The following is a 12330-nucleotide window of genomic DNA, read 5'->3' on the forward strand; positions in this document are numbered from 1 at the left end:
TCACCATTCCACGAGCGGGCGCAATTTTGAAGCATGACTTGTTGGGTATCAATTTACTTGGCATAACATTATCTTTCACAGTATAGAAAAAAATTGGGCTAACTTTACTGTTTTATTTTTTAATTTAAAAAAGTGTATTTTTTTCCTAAAAAATTGCGCTTGTAAGACCGCTGCGCAAATACGGTGTGACAGTATTGCAAGTATTGCAATGACTGCCATTTTATTTTCTAGGGTTCTGAAAAAATATATATAATGTTTGGGGGTTCTAAATAATTTTCTAGCAAAAAAAAATATTTTAACTTGTAAACAAGTTTTAAAAGAGGCTTGGTCCTTAAGTGGTTAAAGACTATTCTATAAGTCATGAATTATTAATATGTTCTAATATGTGCATCTCTATGATTGGATGAATAATGAGTAAGGAGGTCTTTTCTTTATAATAAAGGAAATCTGTCATCTGACATGCACTAATCATAATATGCATTATATTTGTAACTGATTGGTGGAAAATAATTAATAACACCCATCTCATCCTGTATACTAAAGATCCTGTACTAGTCAAAATAAACAAGTCTCTGCTCTTAAATCCCGTGTGCATGTCTGATTAAGCAGGACTTCCAGGGCCCTGAGCCATGTCAAGTTAAGAGGGAGACCAATGGTAGAATTTAACCCCTACTGTTCAGTGGTGTCAGAAGTGGGATAGGTAGAGGCCACCACCGTTATGGTTGCCCTCCTGGTATAAGTGGGTTAAGGGTTATAAAGAAGACCGGATGGCAGCTGCCAAAGTGCATATGTCCTCTCCGGTTGCTCAGGAGAAGGAACGGACACTGCAGGCTGTCCAGATACATACTGTGAGTGCCGGTTGCTTCAGAAGGGCTGGCTGGCAAGCTGCCCCTAGATGCATATTGTCTGTGCCGGTTGCTTCAAACACTCCATCCAATAGGCAGAAGTGTCAGGATATCCAGAGCTGTGGAGCTCGTGGAGAATTTAAAGGCCTAGGCAAGGTAAAGGATCCAAGAACCCAGAGGTCTCCCTCTTACACCCTTGACGAATATCTGTATATAGAGTATAAGCGCTTGCAAATAACAATTGTTAAGTAGATGTATTAATGTGTCTCTTGATGACTGCCTTAAGGGTGAAGGCATGGAATGGTCTCAAGAAGTCAGAACAGGAGTATTTCTGGGTGAGCAACTTTAACCACTTAAAGACCGCCCACCGCATATATACTGTGGCAGGGCGGCTCTATTGCGCGAAACAACGTACCTGTACGTTGTTCCATTCAATTAGATACTGTCGGCGGGGTAGCCAATCAGCGTGTCCGGGGGACAGCAGGACCACCCGCGATCGCTCCACAGAGGCAGAACAAGGATCTGCCTATATAAACAAGGCAGATCCCCGTTCTGACAGGGACACAGATCTACTGTTCCTAGTAATCAGGAACAGCGATCTCTGTGTTCTTCCTGTCAGTACTTCCCCCACAGTGTTAGAAAACACTTGCAGGGAACACACTTAACCCTTTGATCGCCCTGATTAACCCCTTCCTTGCCAGTGTTGTTTATACAGTAATCAGTGCTTTTTTTTTTTTTTTTTTTTAGCACCGATCACTGTATTGGTGTCACTGGTCACCAAAAAGTGTCACTTAGGGTCGGATTTGTCTGCCGCAATGTAGCAGTCCCGCTAAAAATCGCTGATATTATCAGTAAAAACAATAAAATAAAAATGTAAAGTCCATAAAAATATTTCATAGCTTGTAGACACTATAACTTTTGCGCAAACCAGTCAATGTACACTGTGATATTGGGGGTGTTTAGCTCAGTGGTAGATGCTCTTTTTGTGTAGTCCATGTCACACAGCCGTTACTGTTAAAGGCCTGGTAGCCCACATTTATTTAAAAGGGAAAACAAAACAACCAGCCCCCCACAACACTCCGACACAGGGTTGGAGATCCCGTCCCACCCAAGACTCTTAGGGACCTCCAAACTACAGAGTCCCAACCAACCATAGCAAAATCTGGAGAAAGCTGCCAGAGCAGTTTTCTCCATTTAAAAGCTATCCCCTGTAGCCTTGCAGTCAGCAGACATACAAACTATGTGTCCTTTTTAACCTAATTTTCCCAGAAACAGGGACTCTCACTATTACAACGCTTATTGGGATTTTTTTTACCAAAAAATATGTAGAATACATATTGGCCGAAATTGATGAAGAAATTAGTTTTTTTACCTTATTTTTGGATATGTATTATGGCAGAAAGTAATAAAAATGTTTTTTTTTTTTTTCAAAATTGTTGGTCTTTTTGTTTATAGCACAAAAAATAAAAACTACAGAGGTGATAAAATACCACCAACAGAAAGATCTATTTGTGGGGGAAAAAAGTACATCAATTTTATTTGGGTACAGCGTTGCATGCCCGCACAATTGTCAGTTAAAGTATCACAGTACCAGATCACAAAAAAATGGCCTGGTCATTAAGGGGGTAAATCTTTCCAGGGCTGGAGTGGTTAAGCCGTAGTTGAAAAGTTTTGACGGTGATATTTTAGTGCCAGTTTTCCTGCGCATTGAATAGTTGCACTGTCAGAGATACATAAGTTTGCTTGCATAATTTGTTTTGTGCTTAACTGGTTGCCGACCAGCCTCCGTCATTATACTGCAGCAGGTTGGCACTGCTGCGCGAATCGCCGTGGGTTACGTCGGTCGTGCACAGGCACACACTGTTCCCATGAAGATCCAATTTGTTACAGAACCAATCAGTCTACAGGCCCAGGTCAATGGTTTCTGGACTTGCTGATCGGTTCTGGCAAATTAAATGCCTCCTCTGCCTGTGTAATGTAAACACAGGCAGAGGAAGTAATGTCAGCTCCCCTCGTGGAGCCCTTTTAGGTTCCGTGCGAGAGAACACATCTACTGTGAGTACACCAAACCCTACACTAACACCAGGACACATAGGCACACCTTTTAACCCCCTGACCCTCCCCCCCTCCAAGTGCAGTTTTCAGCATTTTCACTGATCACTGCACTGGTGTCACTTGTGACACTAATCAGTGTAAGGGCAGTTAGCAGTAGTCACAGATAGGTTTAGGGTACCCGCCATATAGTCCCTAATAAAGGTTTAACCCCTTGATCACCCCCAGTTAACCCTTTCACTCCCTGTTACTGTGGCATTCGTATAATGTACAGATATTTTTTTTCTGATCACTGTATTAGTGTCACGGGTTAGCTAGTTAGCATCAGTTAGGTGTCAGCGTCAGATTAATTCTCAGACAGCATCATATTTTAACCCTTTGATTGCCAGTAGCGCTAACACACACACACACCATTCACCTCCCTTACTAGTATAGTGTTTGAACGGATCAATATCTTTGATCTGATCAGATCTATACTAGCATCCCAGTAGTATAGTGTTCCCAAAAACGCAGCGTTAGCAGGATCAGCCCAGACACCTGCCAGCACCTGCGTTTTGCCCCTCCGCCCAGCCCACCCAAGTACAGTATCAATTGATCACTGTCACTTACAAAACACAGCACATAAAACTGCAGAGTTATAGTCACGCCTGATCCCTGCTAACGCTAACAGTTCATTTTTTTGTAGAGATTCAAGCAGTCGCTGACAACCAGTTGCTCTTTTACCTGTGAGGGGGGAGAGAAAGCACAAAAGCGCCACTCAAATGCAGTATTTTAAACAATTTATTCAAGCACAGGATGTATTGTACTCACAAAAGTGTGTGACAAGTAGTCATGTCAGAAATGGAAATGGCTTTCACGCCTCTGCCCCTGATGGACACACTTGACTTACCTTTCCATTTCTGACATGCCTACTTATCACATACTTTTGTGAGTACAATACATCCTGTGCTTGAATAAAATGTTTACAATACTGCACTTAGAGTGGCGCTTTTGCACTTTTGTGCTTTCTCTCCCAGCTTTCTCAGAGTTCCGCTTCTAATCTCAACTGAGCTGCCTTCAAGTGCACCATTACAGACTTTACGGACTGTATCTAGTCATGTTTTACAAAAACGTTTTTAACCCTTTTCTTTTTATACCAAGGTGTGTAATAGATAGGTGGATCCCCACCAAGGCTGATGTAAAGCGCCAGCTTCTCTCCTTATTGTTCTTTTACCTGTGAGTAGCACTAGCTGTACCTATAAATTTAGTGGCTAAAATGTTCAAACAGCGCTACAGTAGTGAAGAGGCCTACACATTGCTAAGCATGACAGATGACAGCGAAGGGGAAGCCTCAATGTGTGGACGTGCATTGCTTTTGTTGATATTTTGTTCTCTTTTACACATCTGTAGAAATTCTGAGTAGACAATTCTGTAAAAGGTTTTGATACAAGGTCCTTTAGATTGTGTGGGATAAAAGCTAGATTTTGGTCTGAATGACGTATGCTTCACAGGTGGGGAGTCAATGAGATGTTACTACTACAGGATCCCCACTTAAAGCATAGCAAGGACCACATATAGGATAAAGGAGTTCTACACATGCTCCTCAGAATACGTAGTATATTGGTTTTCTTGTCCCTGTGGTCTTCACTATGTAGGCAGGACTATACGCACCTTGCACAAACGGTTCAGTGAACATTAACGGTTTATTGAAGATGACAGGGAGAAGCATAGTGTTCCCAGGCACTTTACCAAGTATCATAGTTACATAGTTAGTCAGGTTAAAAAATACAGGCCTTTTTTTAAAGCAATCTACTGAGCTGGCCAGAACCACCTCTGGAATGTCTATTCCACATTTTCACAGCTCTTACTTTGAACAAACCTTTCCGTATTTGGAGATTAAATCTTTTTTCCTCTAAACGTAAAGAGTGCCCCCCTTGTCCTCTGTGATGACCTTAAAGTGAATAACTCAACACCAAGTTCACTATATGGACCACTTATGTATTTGTACATGTTGAACATATGCCCCCTTAATTGACTCTTCTCAAGAGGGAATAGATTCAGTTCCTCTAAGCTTTCCTCATAGCTGAGCTCCTCCACGTCTCTTATTAGTTTGGCTGCCCATCTCTGCACTTTCTCCAGTTCCCCAATATTCTTTTGCGAACTGGTGCCCAAAACTGAACTGCATATTACAGATGCAGTCTTACTAATGATTTGTACAGGGGCAAGATGATATCTCTCTCTCTGGAGTCCATACCTCTCTTAATACAAGAAAGGACTTTGCTCACTTTGGAAACCACAGCTTGGACATGCATGTTGTTTTTGAGCTTATGATCTACCAAAACCCCCAGATCCTTCTCCAATATGGATTCCCCCATTGTACATACCCGCAGTATGTATGATGCATGCATATTCTTAGCCCCCAAGTGCATAACCTTACATTTATCAACATTAAACTTCATTTGCCACTTAGTTGCCCAATTAGACACATGCATTGAGGATGGCTTGTAAATTGGAGACATCCTGTAAGGATGTTATTCCACTGCATAGCTTAGTGTCATCTGCAAAGACAGAAATTGTACTTTTAATCCCAGACCCTGTATCATTTAAAAAGGTATTAAAAAGTAAGGGTCCCAGCACTGAACCTTGGGGTACACCACTGATAATCAGAGTAGGGGTCATTACCCACTACTCTCTGAATTCTGTCTTTTAGCCAGTTTTCTATCCATTTACAAATTGATCTTTCCAAGCCTGTAGACTTTACCTTACATATGAACCCTGTGTGGGGAACTGTACCAAACGCTTTTGCAAAATCCAAGTATACCACGTCCACAACCACCCCTCTGTCCAAGGTTTTACTTACCTCCTCATAAAAAGAAATCAGGTTTGTTTGACAACTTGTCTTTCATGAATCCATGCTGTCTGTTGCTTAAAATATTTTTTTCCAGCAATAACTCGTCCATGTGGTCTTTTATTAAACTCTCCAGTATCTTCCCGCCTATAGAAGTTAAACTAACAGGTCTATAGTTACTTGGTAAATACTTTGATCCCTTTTTAAATATGGGCCCTGTGCCAATCCAGTGGTACCATTCCAGTCATTAATGAGTCCCTAAAAATTAGAAACAATGGCCTTGAAATGACAGATCTCAATTCTTTTAGGAGCCATGGGTGGATGCCAGCTAGCCCAGATGCTTTGTCTACCTTTATTCTGTCTAAATATTTCTGGACCATATAACTTTTGAGCCATTGTGGATAATTTGGGGCTGTATCACTACCACCCCCCATTATGGACATGCGCACTCCCATGCTCCTTTGTATACACAGAGCTGAAGAAAGTATTTAATACATTTGCCTTATTTTTGTCCCCAGTCACCCACTCTAGATTATTTTGTAGAGGGCCTACATGCTCAGACCTGACCTTTTTACTATTAATATATTTGAAGAATTTTTGGGGGTTTGTCCTACTGTCTTTTGCAATCTGTCGTTCATTTTGAATTTTTGCATCCTTGATTTCCTTTTTACATATTTTGTTATATTCTTTGTAACATTTAAATGATGATAGTGCTCCTTCATTTTTATATTTTTTTAAAAGCTCTTTTTTTATTATTAATAGCCATTTTAACTTTGGCTGTGAGCCACATAGGTTTTATTTTTAGCCCTGGGAATATACCATATTTTTCGCACCATAAGACGCACCTTTCCCCCAAAAAAATAGGGCAAAATGCCTGTGTGTCTTATAGAGTGAATATAGGCCAGCGCCCCCCGCCGCCGAATACCGAGCCAGCCGTTCGGCTCCTCAGCTGTGGGCTGCATGCTTCTCCCTGTCAGGATGGGAGCGTCTGTGTGTCTGTGACAGGGAGCATGTTCCCCCTTCTCTGGGCAGAGGGGGCTTTCTATTCTCCCTCCTTCTATGAGCAGTGCAGGCTCTGTGTGTTCTCCCACCCCTTCTCCAGGCAGCAGCAGGAGCCGAGTAGGAGATCAAAGACACACAGTGTGGGCTGTGTGTGCATTCCATTTCCTCTCCCTTCTTCTGTCAGCAGTGGGGGTGGGGATTATTAAAGCAGCGACAGGACTGAGCAGCTTACAGAGGGGGACACTGAATTGCAGGCAATTAGTGTGCAGTAACTACTAGCATCTGAATGGTGAGTGGCAATGTGTAGTAACCTCTAGAAACCAATCAGCGAGCAGTAATGTGTAGTAACCTCTAGCAACTGAATGAGGAATGGTAATGTGTAGTAACCTCCTCAGAATATTTTTTTTAATTTGTTTTCCTCCTCTAAAACCTAGGTGCGTCTTATGGTCAGGTGCATCTTATGGAGCGAAAAATATGGTACTTTGCAGTGAATTTACATACAGTCACTTTGAAGAATTCCCATTTCTGTTCTGTGTCCATTGATGCCAATATTCCCTCAAGTCCTGGAGAGCAGCCCTCATACTTGGAAAATTTGCTCTCTTAAAGTTAAGTGTTTTTATCTTACCTGTATGTGTCTGTTGCTTACAGCTAACATTAAATTAAATCATGTTATGGTCACTGCTACCTAGATGTTCTTGTATATGAATATTAGTAATAAGCTCTGCATGCTTTGAGATTACCAGGTCCAGCAGAGCGTCATTCCTAGTCGGGACCTCAATAAACTGGACCAAAAATAGTTGTGTAATAGGTTTATACATTTTTGCCCTTTAACTGTCCCAGCAGTGCCATTACTCCAGGTAATTTCCAGGTAGTTAAAATCCCCCATTATCACTGTCCCAGCCCTTGCAGCCCTTTCCATTTGTGCACCGCCCCACTAACACTGGGTGGCCTATAACAAACTCCAACGACGACCTTTGTAGTATGCACACACATGTACAGTTCCACCTGTAATGCTTCAGACTCTTCACACTCTCCATCAACTAGGTCCTCTTTCACACTCGCTTTGAGATCACTTCTCACATAGAGACAGACACCACCACTCTTAGATCATAGTTCTCCTCGTGCACCAGAGCTTCCAACTCACCTATTTTGCTTGACTGACTTCTGGCATTGCTGAACAAACACTTTAATTCATTGTCACATTTTGCAAACGTATGTTGCATATTTTTTATTTTAGTACAAATAGTACCATTGCCAATGGTTGTTTGTAACATAGGAACCTTCATATCATCTGCAGTAGCCCTGCCCCCATCTTTCCCCATTCCACCCACCAATAGGGGCTGACCCCTGTCTGACCTGTCTGCCCCATTATAATTTAATTTACCCTCCCCCCACAATCCTAGTTTACATACCCCTTTCATTTAGGTGAAAATCATCTTTAGCATATGGGTTGCACCCCAATGAAACGTCAGCCCAGTGCTCTAAAAACCCAAATCCCTCCTCCTTACACCAGGTCTTTAGCCATGCATTCAGCTCTCTTAGAGCCCTTGCACACTGGGGCGGTTTGCAGGCGCTATTGCGCTAATAATAGCGCCTGCAAACCGCCCCGAAAGTGCCGCTACTTTCATTCCAGTGTGCAAGCCCCGAGGGCTTGCACACTGGAGCGATGCGCTGGCAGGACGGTAAAAAAAGTCCTGCCAGCAGCATCTTCGGAGCGGTGAAGGAGCGGTGTGTATACCGCTCCTTTACCACTCCTGCCCATTGAAATCAATGGGACGGCGCGGCTATACCGCCGGCAAAGCACCTCTGCAGAGGTGCTTTGCGGTGGTATTTAACCCTTTCTCGGCCGCTAGCGGGGGGTAAAACCGCCCCGCTAGCGGCCGCATACCGACGGTAAAACGCCGCTAATAATAGCGGCGTTTTACCGCCGACGCCGCCCCCCGCCCCAGTGTGCAAGGGCTCTAATCCCCCTGCCTTTCCTGTGTTGTGCATGGCACAGGCAATATTTCAGAGAATATCACCTTGGAGGTCCCTCCCTTCAACGTGTAGCCTAGTTCTTTAAATTGGTTCTTAAGGAGCCTCCACCTTCCATATATTCTGTCATGGTTCCAATGTGGACCAAGACAGCTGGGTCAGGCCCAGCCCCTCCCAGTAATTTATCAACCCGGTCCACCACATGCAGAACCCTGGCACCAGGGAGACAGCAAACCATTTGGTTGAGGCAATTATTCTATCAGTTCTTCTGATTATAGAATTCCCCATTACCACCAACTGTCTAGGCATACCTGCACTTCCCTCACCACCCCTACTAGATGGGCTGCTCTCATGGCCGTTAGGGGGAGCAGTGACCTCTAGAGCTGCCACCTCTGAGCTTGATACCACCACATCTTCACCCAACTTGGAAAATCTGTTAGGGTGTTCAAACCCAGGGCTGGCATTCCTTTTCTGTGAGCCCCTACCACTCCCTCTAACTGTATTAACCCATCTTCCTAATTAATAATCCTGACTTACCCCTCCACCTTCCCCATTAACCCCACTAGCCACCTGCTCAGCGAGCAGAGGACCCCTTTCAAGGTTGTCAGTTCTGTTCAGTTTTGCAATTTGCTCCTCCAGATCTCTAATGCGAGCCTCCTGAAGGGCAACCTGCTCACATCTGTCGCAGCAGTATCCATCCTGGAGCTGCTGCTCCATTGTTGTATACATGTGGTACACTGTGCACTGCACAAAACCTTCAATCTTGCTAACCCCCATTTTCCCAGTTACAATAATAATGTTACTAACAGGAAATTTCAGATGTTACTTACAGGTTTGATGACTCCTGTTGTAACCTCCTGTTTTCAACTCTGGTTTTTAACTCACGACTTAGTCCAGTTCCACTTGGTCAGAGTTCCAGCAAGCACATAGGTGGCAAGCTCAAGGATGAGCAGGCTCAGAAATGAGTTCTACAGAAAGTTATACAGGACCTCAAGCACCTGTGACTAATTAACCACTCCCCTTAATTAGTAGTCTGAAGGAAGGAAAGAAAAAAAAGGCTGCTTAAAAAGTGACAGAAAAGGTGTTAAAAAAGCTGCAAGGAAAAACCCCAAAAATAACCTAAAAATGCAAATACATCAATCACCAGCAGTCAATAGCAAAACTGGTTTTCACTCTCCACTCAAAGTCCCCACTCTTTAGCTTCCAACCAGCAAATCTGGCAAATTCAGATGTGCTCTACAGAAAGTTAAATAGGATCCTTTCAAGTATAATAAATCCATCATCGGACTAAAAGTTTGGATCATTGAAGCCATTACTAACAGTCTCCCTGAGGCAGAGAGATTCCAGCATCTCTGCCAAAGGTAGACATATTGGATTTATGCCCTTGACGTGTTGTCTCCAGGAGGTATGAATGAGATTAGCACTATACTGTAACCAGATTTCTCTCATCATATACTGTAACCTGATCTATTGTATTATTAAGTGTTCTTGCATAGCAAGACCACTTACTGTTATCTCACATATATATTATTATTCTTATTATAGCCAAATTTACCACCCTAACTCCTCCCATAGCTTTTACACTACATAGACAGTAATATACCGAAACATGCAGATTGTTCCCGATTGGTGTGCTATTACTTTGTAGAACGTTTCGTCGGATGGTTCACAAAATTTTGTCGTTTTTGCAGCAAAATTGGTCCCATAGGAATGAATGGTGAAACTGTGGGAGGTGACAAAAGCTGAAAAATCAGGACATGATTTCTAAACTACCACCACGCCCTCATTTTCAAGTCCACCTACTCAAATCTTATATCAAAACGTTCAGCTATCCCTGCTGCCACTAAACATGTCCACGGCTAAGCCATAGTCCTGATAGTTTTCACAATATGACCATTTGTTTGCAACTCATGCCGTCCATTGACGTTCATTGAAACTCCACTCTAGCCACTTCAAATTTGAAGGGCAATATCTAAACTCTCAAGGGGTTAATATGGCGCACAATGGATGTAGCTGAGTACATATAACTAAAAATGGTGGGGGGGAAGGGGGTGGGTTGGGGGTTCCTGACAGGGGGAACTTGGTGGTGGTAGTTAATGTTTCACAACAAGTTCAGGTATTAGGATAAAATGATGCTGAATAAATGGAAGGCAGCCAGTCTATAAAAGCTAGAAGAAGCTCTGGAACAATAAAAAAGAAAGAAGGATGGCCACCTCTAAGTGCAGCATGTATGTTAAAAATATTTATTACAATAGATAAAAACACTCACATTTGAGTTGCTAAAAACCAGCATGTAAAGTAGTTTCATCCGCATGCTCTCGGGGGATGTGGGTGTCACGGGCCAGTGGCGACTCGACTGTGCCTTCATTTTTAATATTTTAGAGACATACTATGCATCAAAATCTAGGTCTGGGTCTTGTGATTCTCACAATATAAAGCTCTTCACTGTAGGATTTATAGTTTTTAAAATATGACCGTTTGAAGTACTGCACAGTTATTACAGCTATCATGATCCTGTGTATTGTGTTTTGAGCCGTGGTTGTGAAGCATAAACAGGGCATGAGCGTTGCCAGGAAACAGTGGTTGTAAACACTGATTATCATCAAACAGATAGCACACCTTCAACTCCATTCTACATCAAGATGCTGAGACCCCCCAAATGCATGTGGTCATATCTTCATCTGCTAGGCTTGAAAATGCTGCTAATATTTTTATAAATGTATGTTTCAATGTAACTATGAAGCACTTTGGGCAACAACGTTGCAATTAAATGTGCTATATAAATAAATAAAAGTTGAAATGCATTTATCACTCTATCAAGCTTGTCATGTGCACTGTTTAAATTTGATCAATCAATTGGTTAGTGTAATGTTTACTATATTTACTCACTCCAAACACTCCACACAGTTACTCTGCCCACTTCATAAAGTTACTCTGCCCAGTCCAACTTTTCCAGTTACTCCAGCCACTCCAACCACACAACAGTTACTCAAGCCACTCCTCCCATTTACTCTGCCCACTCCAGTTGTAGACTACTGGTGGAGGCAAGAACACTTCACACAATTTCCCCAGAAATTGTAGCTTTTTTAGTATTAATAATACTACCATACCTGTCTATTAACACTCTTGATATCCGTTCCCAACAGGTTGTCTTAACAGTTAATGGGGTACTCTGTTTTATCTCTGACACATCACCATCATTGGTTCTAGTTGGCTTATACACACTGACTATTTAGGAATCCATATGTATATGCTAACATACATGGACATTAGTTCTCAGATACTGAACCAATTGTCAGCATAGTATAATATCTTCTATACCCTGTGTAGTATAATTGACCTTTATTAAAGGTCTCAGATTTAAGGTTACTGTTTTATTCACATCTATATATATATTTGGTATCGCAACTACAACATGAACTGGCACCAAAACATTATACCATCCTGTATTATTACCTTACAACAGTTTATCCCCAGATCCTAGACATAATAGAAGAATTTATACCTACACATATGTATATTATTGGTTATAATTAATAGATTCACACTATGACCACTGCCTACTTTCCTAATACTATAAAAAATTTGATCTATGTATTTTTGTTTATCCAAATACGCTGATCTTTGTCT

At 42.1% G+C, this 12330-nt stretch overlaps 1 protein-coding gene across 14 annotated transcripts in view; it reads right to left on the reverse strand.

The window, feature by feature from the left end:
• DUS2 (dihydrouridine synthase 2) overlaps positions 1-12330 on the reverse strand; it is a 1383726-nt gene that overhangs the window by 548652 nt on the left and 822744 nt on the right. The window lies entirely within an intron of this gene.

The sequence above is a fragment of the Aquarana catesbeiana genome, linkage group LG11 (genome assembly GCF_042186555.1).
Source record: "Aquarana catesbeiana isolate 2022-GZ linkage group LG11, ASM4218655v1, whole genome shotgun sequence".
Taxonomy (NCBI): domain Eukaryota; kingdom Metazoa; phylum Chordata; class Amphibia; order Anura; family Ranidae; genus Aquarana; species Aquarana catesbeiana.